Genomic DNA, 13,659 nt, shown 5'->3' on the forward strand with positions numbered 1-13,659 from the left:
TAAAAATTTTGTTTTCTTCTTCTTACTAAATGCACCTTTTCTTCCTAATAACTGGAAGGCTCCCAGGGACCCCCTCAGAGTCTAGCGATGAAGTCTTCACAAGAAGCCACTGGTGGACTCCACAGACAGAATATGAAGCAGAAACATCACAAGACTTGACTAAAAATATGCAGAAGGAGTCAGATGAAAGAATAAGATAAAGAACATACATATGCTCAGCTCTCTGATTACCACACACTTCTCATTGGAAGCCAACATCTTCTGAGCTGAGCCCAAAGATGGGCTCTTATTTTAAAAAGACAAAAAGCAACTTTCATCAAAGCTAAATATAGCTATTTCTACACACTCAAGGAAAAGTACCAGTGAGTCTAGAACTTGCTTTTACTCTGAAAATCCTCTCTTGTTTGACTTGCAAGCTAAGACGTAGATGTTCCAAGTTCAAGGATAAGAAACAAAGCTGCCCACGGTGTATGTATACTTGGTTAGTTTCTGACATGGCCCAAGAGTATTTGTTAATCCAGGTAGCATTGTAGAGAATCAGCTTTGGGATCATTTTGAGTTCAACTGGTATCCTGGCTATTGTAACCTGAATAAAATATGGTATCGTATATCTCTGGATGTCAATTTCTTTATTTGTTGGACAGACATAATGTCTCCTGCATGCAATTTTCAAGTTAACTAAATAAATGTGTAACGTAAGCATTGTGCAAGTCTACAGGTATCCAAAGATTAAAATGATGGCACAGTCCCTAACTTTGAGGAATTTACAGTCTAGTAAGAGAGACAGATTTGTAAGCAGACATTTTCAGCACAACAACATATGTCCAGGACACTTAACTGTGAGGATTAAAAAGGGCAATATACCACCTTGCTGGTTAATAGCTTAAATAATAGCCACTGCCATTATTTCTACTACAGGTGCTCATCTACCTCCACAGACTAGAGATATGAATATAAGTAGGCACTTGCATATTATACTTGACTTCTATCATTGCCCACCTATGAACTAGACCCCAAAAGAGCTGGGACAGTCAAGTGACCCAGAAGCCATCAGCATTCCTCTTCCATGCCCATTTCCCACACTCAGAAATTCTCTCTTTTAAGGGTCCATCACCACCACTTTCCCCCACAAACTGCAGCCGCTAGACCGGCCCTGAGGCGGTTGCACTGACTGGGCACTGACTGGCACCGACTGGGAGGGAGGAAAAGAAGCTGTTAATCCCCCACTTTCTCATTCCCAGAGCTGGTCTCAGTGGCAAACGCAGAAGCTAGCTCTTCCCACCAGAGAAAGTAAGAAGCTATCCCAAACTGCCGGCCTACTTTCTCTCTGAAAGTTAAGCTGGCCATTAAGTACACTTTCACTGCCCCAAGAACCTACTAGCACATAAGTATAAACCTTCTCTTTCCATAAATTCTAAGTGAAAACATAAAGGACTATACGATTTCATGACTGCCTTCCCGTTACTTCCGGAGAATGCAACTGCCATGCAATGACCTCGGCTACGCGCCAGCCAGGGGGCAAGTGCTAGGTATGTATGGTCTCTTCCAATCTGTACATAGCTCTGTGAAGAGTAAGGCCCTTTAAGGACACCAAGAGGTGAAGTGATGTATCTAAAGACGTACAGCTGGATACACGGGTCCAAAAGTAAAACTCGGTCCCAAGCCTGTCTGATCAGAAATGTCACACTGTTCTCACACACACAAAAAAAAAAAAAAAAAAAAAAAAAAAAAGCCATGTGTTCACTTTGGAATTGGAAGGAAGGAAAAGAGGATAAAAGACTAATTCAGAGGATGCAGATGATGCCAGTGAAAAAGAACAAGGGAGTCAATGCCCACAAAAGTGAGAATGAAGAGGAATGAGCTGGCTCATCCTAACTTGAGGTTCTCAGACTACCAAGAGTCCCCATCGCTCCTTAAACCCTAGACCAGTGCGTCTCAAACATTAGTGTCTACACAGATTACCTGGGGATCTTGTTAAAATACAGATTCCGATTCAGTGGATGTGGTGTGGGGCCTGAGATTCTGCGTGTCTAACGAGCTTCCGGGTGAAGCCCGTGCTGCTGGTCCGGGTCCACAAGGCCTTAGACTCCTAGGGAGCTTTCGTATCCATCTCTGCCCCTGAGGCAGCAGCTTGGAGCTGGGTAAGTCCCTGCTCGCACTTCACAGTAAATAGAAGCTAGGAGGAAACATGCTGATGCTGCAATATCTGTAGTTAGTAGAATACTTCCTATCTACCGGGGGCAGATCCCGAGACGCACATTCCCAAACATTTCTTTAAAGTTAGTAGTATTACCTCGCTCCCACTCTTTACTAAGAAGGAAATTGAAGATTGATGAGGTGAAGCGATCTGTCCCAGGTCACAGAACTAACAAGTGGTCAATATGGCTCTGAACCTGGCTTCCATGACTCCAACGCCTCTATTCTTAATCAATTTACTACATTCCTTAGGGGTCAACGGAATTTTTTAAATGTATATGTATTTTCTCTTTCTCTTATAAATTTCAGACCACTGTGAAATTTGGGGGGAAAGCCAGATACCATTGCCTCCATTCTGTATGTAAAAATAATGCTGCCCTGGAGAAAAATAATTAATGACATGGTCAAGGTCACACTGTGAATATACGGTAAGCTAGGACTCAAATCCCGCTCACCAGATTTGCAGTCTAGTGCTATAACGGGGCTACTCACCCTTGGTTTCACTTTAGAATCACTTGGGGAGCCTCTGAAAGCTTCAGTGCTCAGGCCGCTCCCTAAACAAAACAAACCAGAAGCTCTGGAGGTGGAGCCGGGCATCAGCAGTTTTTAAAGCTCCCAGGTGATTCCAAAGTGCCATCAAGACTGAGAATCTATACCATCCATTCTAAAATTGGAATCTGGGAACATTTTTCCAGAAAAACCAGTCACAGATTTACCAGCACATAAGTTCATATGTCACAGGTACATTATGAGTAATGATAGGCTTGTGTGGGGTAGCCTAGGGATCTAACCACACAAGCCTTCTGAGTTCTAAATAATCATCCTCAAATAATCTTTTGAAATGCATATGTTGTATAAGGTACGACTGCCTGTGCATTGAGCCCATGTGCTCTTTCATGACTGCATGACTTCTAGGTCCTGTGGCCTCAAGCAGCCTTGGCTTCCTGGTGATTTGAGTTGGCCTCGATCATTCTGTATGCTCTACCCAGCCTTAGGATACAAAAGGAATATTCTCCAGGAGAACAACTGCTGTTTAACAGTGCACTCTGTGGGGGTGGGGGCGAATTAGTGAAGTGGAATGTAATCGTCCCAACTGAAGTTTGTCCAAAGCCCTGAGGAACTAGGAGAGGCAACCAGTGACACTCAAAACAACAGCCCATTGAACAAAAGAACAGCCCCTTGTTCTCTGATGCCAAGAGAGATACTCCGACGGGCACGGGCAGAGCTTCAAAATATGGCCTCTGAAGATGCCAAGAAAAGGATCTCACATCCATACTGTTCAGCTGAGTGACATCTCAAAGTATACGCAAGTTACAAAAAACAGGTTTTCATTACCAGAAGAATTTCTAAATGGCTTATAACCTGGTTATAATTTGAGTTGAGGCTGATGGTTTATGGGGCCAGTTTCAAGGCAATGGCCTAAAACTAACTGCTTTAAAGAAACCAATTTTCAAAAGAAGAAAGAAAGAAAGAAAGAAAGAAAGAAAGAAAGAAAGGGAAAGAAAGGAAGGAAGGAAGGAAGGAAGGAAGGAAGGAAGGAAGGAAGGAAGGAAGGAAGGAAGAAAGAACCAATTTTCTTCTACAACTTTCTTTGCTTATATAACATATGTCAGGAAAAAAATGTTTCCTCCAATGATTCCAATAGGCTTTAGGATAACTCGTGGGGATTTTCACAGACCAGAGATTTTATACAGGACACCCCCATAGCCACTCCCCCCTCCACACGCAGTCACACCCTTCTGTATTACAGAAATAAATTTAGGATGTTGAAAAGGCAATATTACCGCCAGTCTTGTTTACCTGAAACTCATCCTCCCGTCTTGGAAGGAAAAGCTCCTCTGGGCTGTCCTTGCGAAGACTTATTGGTCCAGTGACTCCTTCATCTCCATACACCCAGAGTGTGACATTGGCTTGAGTCCCTCTATTTCCCGTCAGCACTAACACTTTCCATTCATCTTCTGAGAGAAGAGACTTACTGCTTTGGGAAGGCCTGATTTCTTCTATGGGGGGAAGAAAGGCATTAGCGGCAGATCAGATGCAACATCAGGCTGACAGAATCCTTTGTCACCTGAAGCCCAAGGACATCAAAACCAGCGCAGGGGAGGGCAGGGCGGGGAGGCACTGAACTGCCACACCTCCAGGGAGTTGATTTGTGCTGGTCTGCTCACAGCAAGGTTCTGGTCAACTGCGACTGAACTACTGAAGGAGATTGAATTAGAACAATAAACATCTGACACACCCGGCCATTTTTCACCTGTCCTCAACGCTACAACCCGGGCGTGTGCCAGAATTTGCAGTTCTGTCTCCACAGATTTGTCATAAAGCTGCCCGCCTGGCTTACAGACTTTCACACAGAACTACTACAATGTAAAGAAACCAAAAAAAAAAAAACAAAAAAACAAAAAAAAAGTGGAATTAACACCCGTTTTCAAGTCAGGTGTAAAAATGGCAAATGGAGGGGAGAGGAAATTCTTCTGAAATATTTCTAGGCAAAAAAGAAATGCCCCACTAGAGAAAGCAATGAAAGGATTTAAAGCTTAAGGTGGAATTTGCACACGTGCTCAGCACAGGTTAGTCTGTGAGGACAGGGACTCGGCAGCCCCCGTCAACCAGCACTTCCCAGACGGCTGCTCTGTGTTGGTAAGAGATGCTTAGGAATGGAGGCCCCAGCCGAAGCCACCGTCTCTTCTGCCTGTCGCCTCATCCAAGGAGATGCCGGGGCACGCAGAGCTGACAGCATCTCCCGGCCACTCTGCCCTGGTGGCTGGATTGCCCCCAGCAGCACACGAATTCTTGACTGACACGTCCGTGTAGAAATATCCCAGACTTAGGTAAGGGGATCAACTTTCTCACGACGAGCGGTTAAAGTGCCTTGAAGCCGTCACTTCCCCGACTCTTCCTCCCTTTAATCCTGTGGTTTGAAGTTATAGGCAACCCTCAGCAGCACCTCGGATCTCATCAACACAGCATCAACAGTGATGACCAAACCTGGCAAATAACGCCAGTAGTCCCCCATTATCTGTAGTTCTGTCTTCCCCGGGTGTCAGTTACCTGCGGTCAGTTAAGGTCAGGAAGCAGATGTCTGGTCACGTGGTCAACAGTAGCCTAATGCTAGGTCAGTGTCTGTGTCGTGCACCTCACCTCATCACAAGAAGGGCGAGTACGGTACAAGAAGGCATCTTGAGAGAGACGACATTCGCACAACTTTATTCATTATACTAAACTTTCATAATTATTCTGTTTTATAATTATTGTTAATATCCTACCGTACCTCGTTTCTAAATTAAACTTCAGCATCATAGGTATTGTGGATAGAAAAAAATCACATGTATAGGGTTGAGTACTACCCGGGGTTTCAGGCATTGCCGGGGGTCCTGGCACATATCCCCTGCAGATGAGGAGGGGCTACGGTAATTATTTCCTTCTGTAACAAACAAATTTTAAAATAAAAACTACACCCCCAAAATTGTACATGCTAAGAAAGAACTGGCCTTCATTTTCTAAAGTTGCCGCCTCTTTACTCTCCTGGGTAATTTCCGTCATTGTAATGGCAGGCATTTCTCCTTCAATCGTAATAATAATTAGCATCTATTAAGCTCCTACAATAAGCTAGGCTCTGTGTTGGATGCTTCATATTCATTTCTCACTCCATGAGGCAAGTCAAATTATGATACTCATTTTAAGATGGGGAAAAGAGGCAGAGGCTTATATGCCCTAATCATACAGTAAGTAAAGGATGGAATGTCTCCCTCCAAAGCCTCTGTACTCCAAGCTGGATAGGTGTATCTAAACACAATTCACCAAGACACATTTTATTCTGTGCTAAGGACGGTCCTAAAAACTTAACATTTATTACTATGTCAACCTTACTCAAACCTCACACTAGTTCTATGAGGTCCTGTCCCCTACTAAACAAGTGGACAAACTGGGACGCAGAGGTTAAGTATTTGGCCCAGATTGATAACAGGCAGTAGCAGAACTGGCAAACTAGGTTTGAATCCCATGCCAGGCTGGATGCAATGTCAAAGGTAACTGACCCGGAAAAGAGCACAAAACTTGGTCCAACAAAATTTTATGACACAATCTAATTTTCAAAATGTAAATATTGTATGTGAACACCTAACTGCCTTGCCTGCTGCTTCTGGTCAACCATGATCAGGAACCTCACACACACACTGGAATTTTCTCAGACGCTAGACGAGGGGGCAATCAGATCTCTACTGATGAAAACTCCATAGCACATCTATGAGTGCCAGAGAATAATCAGTGATCTAGGTTAGGAGGATAAACTATTTAGGATGCTAATCCTTTACTCAGTATTTCATGAATGTCTGAGTCATCTAAAAAGATCATTTTTACTCAATTCCAGAAAATTTTATTTAGTTCCTATTATTTGCTGGGCACTGTGTCAGATTCATTGCTCTCTAAAAATTAATCGCACAGATGAAGTGTTTGAAAGATAAATGAAATAAATGAGAGTCTCACCTCAAAGATACACACTACCTGGTAGGGAAGACAAACATATAAATATTTGGATTTCAAACACGTAGACGCATTCTCAGACAACAAAAGAAGTACTACGAAGTTTAGATACAGCAGAATGAGGAGTGGTTAACTGTGGAGGGGTGGGCAGTAAAAGCCTCATGGAGAAAGATACGAGGTGAAGCAGAATTTTGTTGGGCACCTGGGTGGCGCAGTCGGTTAAGCGTCCGACTTCAGCCAGGTCACGATCTCGCGGTCCGTGAGTTCGAGCCCCGCGTCAGGCTCTGGGCTGATGGCTCAGAGCCTGGAGCCTGTTTCCGATTCTGTGTCTCCCTCTCTCTCTGCCCCTCCCCCATTCATGCTCTGTCTCTCTCTGTCCCAAAAATAAATAAAAAACGTTGAAAAAAAATTAAAAAAAAAAAAAAAGAATTTTGTAGAAAGAGGAAGGGAAGGACTTCCCCAATACGTACATGCCCAATATGTACAAAGGCTTCAAACAGCAGGCATAAAGAAGAGCTGCACACGGTGATAAGTGGTTAAACATGACATCCCATGAGACGTTATGGGAGAAAAGGAGAAACAGTGAGATCATGAAAGGCATTGAGCAACTTGGAAGGGAGCTGACACATCTTTGTGCAGGCAATAGGGAACCAGTCAAGATTCTAAAGTGTGGTGGTGATACGATCTGTTAGAAAGATCAATGTGGGGGCGCCTAGGTGACTTAGTTGGTTAAGCGACTGACCTTTGATTCTGCCTCAGGTCATGATCTCATGGTTCATGAGATCGAGCCCCACATTGGGCTCTGGGCTGAGGGTGTGGAGCCTGCTTGGGATTCTCTGTCTCACTCTTTCTCTGCCCCCCCATCTCTCAATTTCTCTCTAAAAATAAAAGAAAGATTAGCGTGAAACGCAGGGAGGCCAGTGAACAAACAATGAACACTGAATAGTGTGTAAACAGAGCCTGGAACAGGGCCAATAGACCACCTTTACTTGGTTTTAGTTTTTTTGGGTATTCATATGCAAGTACATACACATTCATGCACATGTGTGCATGCTTGTAGTTTGTCTGCTTCCATCTGAAAAAAATTAATGTTCTCTAAAACCTCTTCTTCATTCTCTAACGTTTTCACAAACATAACACATTTGCACGAACATGCATATCATTGGCATGCACTTATGTCATAAAAGCTGATGACTTAATATGGTAGACTCTATCATATAGAATAATGTATCAAAGTTGTGCTATCAATTAAATATGAATTCCATCTAATGCCCTGATCTTCTGGAAATAAACCAAAGTCCATTAGTCTCAGACCATAAACGTATCCATTTGAGAACCATAAAAGCATTTGCTATTGTTGACTAGAGGTTTAAAATATTCTAAGCTGGGAGAATATTTGATGGTGACTCTGAATTAACTGACAGACTCTTTCAGGGTCTCCCTGAATAAAATCTACAGTGCCTAAAATGTACCCAAATGACTAAAAATGTACTTCATAGGGGTGACAGAACACTTTAATTAAGCACCACTCAGGTTGACTCGGCCCAAAGGAAAAATAAACAAACCCTAAGCTACCATTGCTGGTCTCTTAAAGCTCTAAGAGAAAAGAAAAAAAATACAGAAATAAAATAACAAATTAGCTGATTCTAATAGTTCATGGATTGAACAAAGTTAAGGTCCACTTGGAGCACCTGGGTGGCTCGGTCAGTTGAGCATCCGACTTCAGCTCAGGTCATGATCTCACAGTTCGTGGGTTTGAGCCCTGCATCAGATTCTGTGATGACAGCTCAGAGCCTGGTGCCTGTTTTCGATTCTGTGTCTCCATTTCTCTCTGCCCCTCCTGCAATCATGCTCTGTCTCTCAAAAAAATAAAATAAACATTTAAAAAAATTTTGTTTAAAGTTAAGTTTCACTAAAAGCATGAATCACCATCAGAGTGTGGGCATAAAAAAACAAATTGCGTAAATTTTTGTGTACTTTTTCAAGACAGTGTTTGAAAAAAGTTGATTTATACTAAAATGTAGGGGTGCCTGGATGGCTGAGTCCTTTAATTGTCCAATTCTTGATTTTGGCTCAGGTCATGATCTCAGAGTTCATGGGATCAAGCCCCACCTTGAGCTCTATGCTGACAGCACAGAGCCTGCTTGGGATTCTTTGTCTCTCTCTCTCTGCCCCTCCCTCACATGTGCACACACACTCCCTCCCTTTCTCTCTCAAAATAAGTACATAAACATTGAAAAAAATAACTATTTATATACTAAAATGTAAAGCCCACTAATGCCCATTAATATCTGATACACAGTATCAGAAAAATGGCTATTTAACTGCAAAATCATCTGGAAAAAAAATAAGGTAAAGTCATCTCTCCATAGGTATCTTACTATATAAAAATATCTATTTCTACAAACTTAACATGAACCGTATTATTTTATTCACAAATTTCTCAGTTTCTTGACTTAAGGCATTTATATAGAGCACAGAAAGCATAAAGCTGGTAGGGAGAGCTAACATCAAATAATCAAAACTATCTCAGCATGTTAGAATGTTGGACTGATATCAAAAAAAATAAAAATTAACTGGTATCAAGGTAAAGGTCCACATTTTGGTTCAAAACATCAGTTATATATTTTTCAGTGAAAGGATCTGAATACAATATCCTGAATGATCTTAATGAATACCAAAAGTCCAATAGCAATGCCCTACAACATGTATTCCAAGCCAAGACCATACTAACAGACGTATGAGGTCCACATTAAAGGAACGCCATTATTCTAACCATTCAGATTATATGAAAAGACAGGCTCCTACATGGAGAAAAACACTTTAAATATCCATAAAGGTAAATAATTAGAAAACATATATTAGGAGGAACTATTAAAAATATATATTTCAAATAGAAGAGAATATACTAAAAAGGAACTAAAAATCCACTTTTTAGTGTGTGTGTGTGTGTGTGTGTGTGTGTGTGTGTGTGTGTGTATGAAGGATATACTAAGAAGAAATGAGAATATACTAAGTAAAAACATCAAGGTTTATTTTATAGGACAGGATGTTGACTTTTTATATGCCAAACGAATTTATAAGGAGTAGGTTTTCTGTTCAACATAGAGAGGTACTTTCAACTGATTAGGATTGCTTAAAACTGTGTGCCTTGTTTCTGCCTTCTTCATGTGAACTTTTATGTTATTTTTGCCAGGTGAAAAGTCCCTTCAAATCCTCATTCTTTTTTTTTTTTTTAATCTTTATTTTTGAAACAGAGAGACAGAGAAGCAGGCCCCAGGCTCTGAGCTGTCAGCACAGAGCCCGATGTGCTTGAATTCACAAACTGTGAGATCATGACCTGAGCCGAAGTTGGACACTTAACCAACTGAGCCACCCAGGTTCCCCCTTCATATCTTCATTCTGTGATAAATGAAAACTTACGCTACCTCTACACTGTAACTTACTACAATAGCATGAGCACAAAAGAATAAACTTATACTTCAGTCTGGATGTTGCTATTTTTTTAATATTAAAAAAAAAAACCTCTAAGATCACAACAGGAAGAAGTTAATATAAGCTATTACCTTGTCTATTTATAAGAATTATTCTAAAGAAATAACACAAAATACAGAGGAGCATCCGTTGCCAGCTATACTTGAAAAAAATTGAAAAACAATACCCAATAGTAAGGGAATAGGTAAATATGGTATGGAATATCTATACAATGGATTATTTGCAGCTATTACATTATTTTATAAAATTATTTAATGTTATAAAAATACTCATAATGCTTACTGTATTCTATTAGCTGAGAAGCAGATTACAAAACTGTGTACTCAACATAACCTATATATGTGTGCATGCATTTAGGACGGTAATAAGATGATATAATTTTAACTTTTTCCTTTATGCCTTACGTGTTCTACATTTTTTTCAGAATAAACTTAGTTTACTGTGACTGCTTTTAAGGAAGACTTAAACTTGGTAAGAGATTTCACATTTTCTTTGCCCAAATATTACTTGTTTGTTTTTTAAAGTGTATCTAAAGAGGTTTAAAGAAAGTATATGCAGGGCTCCTGAGTGGCTCAGTTGGTTAAGCTTCTGACTTTGGCTCAGGTCATGATCTCTCTGCTTGTGAGTCTGAGCCTTGCATTGGGCTGTGCCGACAGCTCAGAGCCTGGAGCCTGCTTCAGATTCTGTGTCTCCCTCTCTTTCTGCCCCTCCCCCATTCAGGCTCTCTCAAAAATAAATAAATATTAATTTTTTTTTAATTTTAAAACAAGAAAGTAAATGCTATGGCTGAGACTTTGGCACAGATTAGGCCTTGCTCAGTAACAGCAGTGAGACGCCAGCGGCTGACTAAGGACTGCTGTGGCTGCACATACTGCAATGCTCAAATTCTCATGGACAGAATGGGTGGGTTGCCCTCAATTTGGAGGGAAGACTTCAACCACATTTATCTTCCCGAGCCTCAGTTTTCTCATTCATAAAAATAAGTCACATTGAAGATTTCTAAGGACAATTTCAGTTCAGAACATCCAATTGTAAAGCTTCTCTTTTTGGTTCAAATGTTTTTAGATGCAATGTTTCCAAACTTATGTGGAAGCAATTTATATTCCCAAATATTTTAATAACTACTAAAATACAAATTTCCAAAGTGCTTATGGAAGAAATGATATGGTGCCTTAGATTTGCTATAATCCAAGGGGGGCAACGTGGGACACAATGTGAAGGATCGTAACTAAAACAAGACTGGTCATAGGGTGGTAATTGTTGAATCTGGGCAGTGGGTACGTGGGAAGTCATTATTCCATTCTATTTTTGTGTATATTTGAAAGTTACCGTAACTTTTAAATTTCTTTTTAAAAAAAGTAAAATTCCTTCCTCAAAACGTCCCCCTTCCCTAACAAAACTAATATTAAAATTCAACTTAGCCCTAAAGGAAAATCTTGCAAATTTAATGGCCTTACACCTCTATTTACTACAAAAAAAGTACTATCTATTGAATATGTAGTTTTAGAAGTTCTAAATCTCTGTCTCTCTCTGATGTATATGAGAAAAACATCCATTTTCTTTTTAATAAGCAAGCGTCTTGAATACAGAGGACAGGTTTATTTTATCTATAATACCTACTCCTCAAACTCTTTAAAACTTGCCCTATCCTGGAGTAGACTGACAACCATAATCTCATTCTTCAGGAGCGGATAGTTGCTTTTGATACCTTTAAAACATGAAATAAATTTGCTGAATTATTTTCCAACTAACATATATTTTAATATGAATGGCTAATGTAACCCAAATCCATCTAGCATGACAGCTAAATTGCAAAACCAAAAGGAAGGTATTTCTGGCAAGAAACACCTTTTAAGTACTACGGATGTTTGAGAGGTAGAAAGAAGACAGTTGTGATTTCATTACTCAGTAATGAATGGGAACCTTCTAGGTAATAGTCATACGTGAAGATATTTTTTCCTATTAAAGTCATCGACGTATAAAAGCCATTTCTACTACAATCTGCGAAGGCAGCATTCAAACAAATCACGGGGATTTTGCAAATGGCATTTGCATTAGGAGAGCTTTACCATCTGAATTTCCAGGATTTCATGTCCAGTATCTGTGCCATGTCAATGACTTAAATAGCGCATTAACAAATGAAGTTCAGTCTCCCTTTTCTCAGTTTTTGGCCCACTCTCCATTTCTCCTATATCACCATTAACTACAACAAAGGACTTACACCTACCTAACCCATTCCCCCCACCTCCATTCTGGTAACCATCAGTTTATTCTCTACAGTTAAGAGTCCTTTTCTTGTTTTCCCTCTCTCTCCTTTTTTCCCCTTTACTCATTTGTTTTGTTTCTAAAATTCCACACATGAGTGAAGTCATATGGTATTTGTCTTTCTCTGACTGTCTTATTTTTCTTAGCATAATAGTCTCTAGCTCCATCCAGGTTGCTGCAAATGGCAAGATTTCATTCTTTTTGATGGCTGAGTAGTATTGTAATATTCCATTGTGTGTATGTGTGGATACACATATGCTCTTTATCCTCCTTTATGCACTCATCAGTTGATGGATGATAGGGCTGTTCCTATAATTTGGTTATTGTAGATAACGCTGCTATAAACATTGGGGTGCATGTATCCCTTTGAATTAGTATTTTTGTATTCTTTGGGTAAATACCTAGTAGTGCAATTGCTGTATCACAGGGTAGTTCTACTTTTAAGTTTTTGAGGAACCTCCATACGCTTTTCCAGAGTGGTCACACCAGTTTGCATTCCCACCAATAGTGCAAGAGGGTTCCCCTCTCTCCTTGCCAATACCTGCTTCTTGTGTTGTTGATTTTAGCCCTTCTGACAGGTGTAAGATGATACCTCATTGTAGTTTTGATTTGTATTTCCCTGAGGATGAGTTACGTTGAGCATATTTTCGTGTGTGTGTTGGCCATCTGTATGTCTTCTTTGGAAAAACGTTCATGTATTCTGCCCACTCTTTCATTGTATAGTTCATGTTTGGAGTGTTGAGTTCTATAAATTCTTTATATATTTTGGATACTAACCCTTTATCAGAGGAGTGCACTTGTTGTGATGAGTACCAGGTGGGGTATGGACATGTTGAATCAATATATTGTACACCTGAAACTAATATCGTACTGTATGTTAACTGGAATTTAAATAAAAACTTCAAACAAACAAAAAAAGGACTTGCAAGTCTTTTTATAAATGAATTAATAACTGAAATTTTGTTTTGTGTCTAGCATGCCCTGAATGTTTCCCACATCTCATGTATCAGTTTTTAACTTTATATTTTTGTGTGATTGTTTAATATTTATCTGGCTCGATGAAGTGTAAACTCCAAGAAGTCAGAGACTGAGTCTGTTTCGTCTATCACTGTATTTCCTGACATCTGACATTTGGTAAGCACAAAATTCCTATTTGATAATTCATTACATGAAAGAATGACTTGAAAAAGTTTATATTTATCATGAGGTCTAATTTCATCA

Source organism: Puma concolor, chromosome F2 (genome assembly GCF_028749965.1).
Source record: "Puma concolor isolate L17-30 chromosome F2, mPumCon1.1.hap2, whole genome shotgun sequence".
NCBI classification, from domain to species: Eukaryota; Metazoa; Chordata; class Mammalia; order Carnivora; family Felidae; genus Puma; species Puma concolor.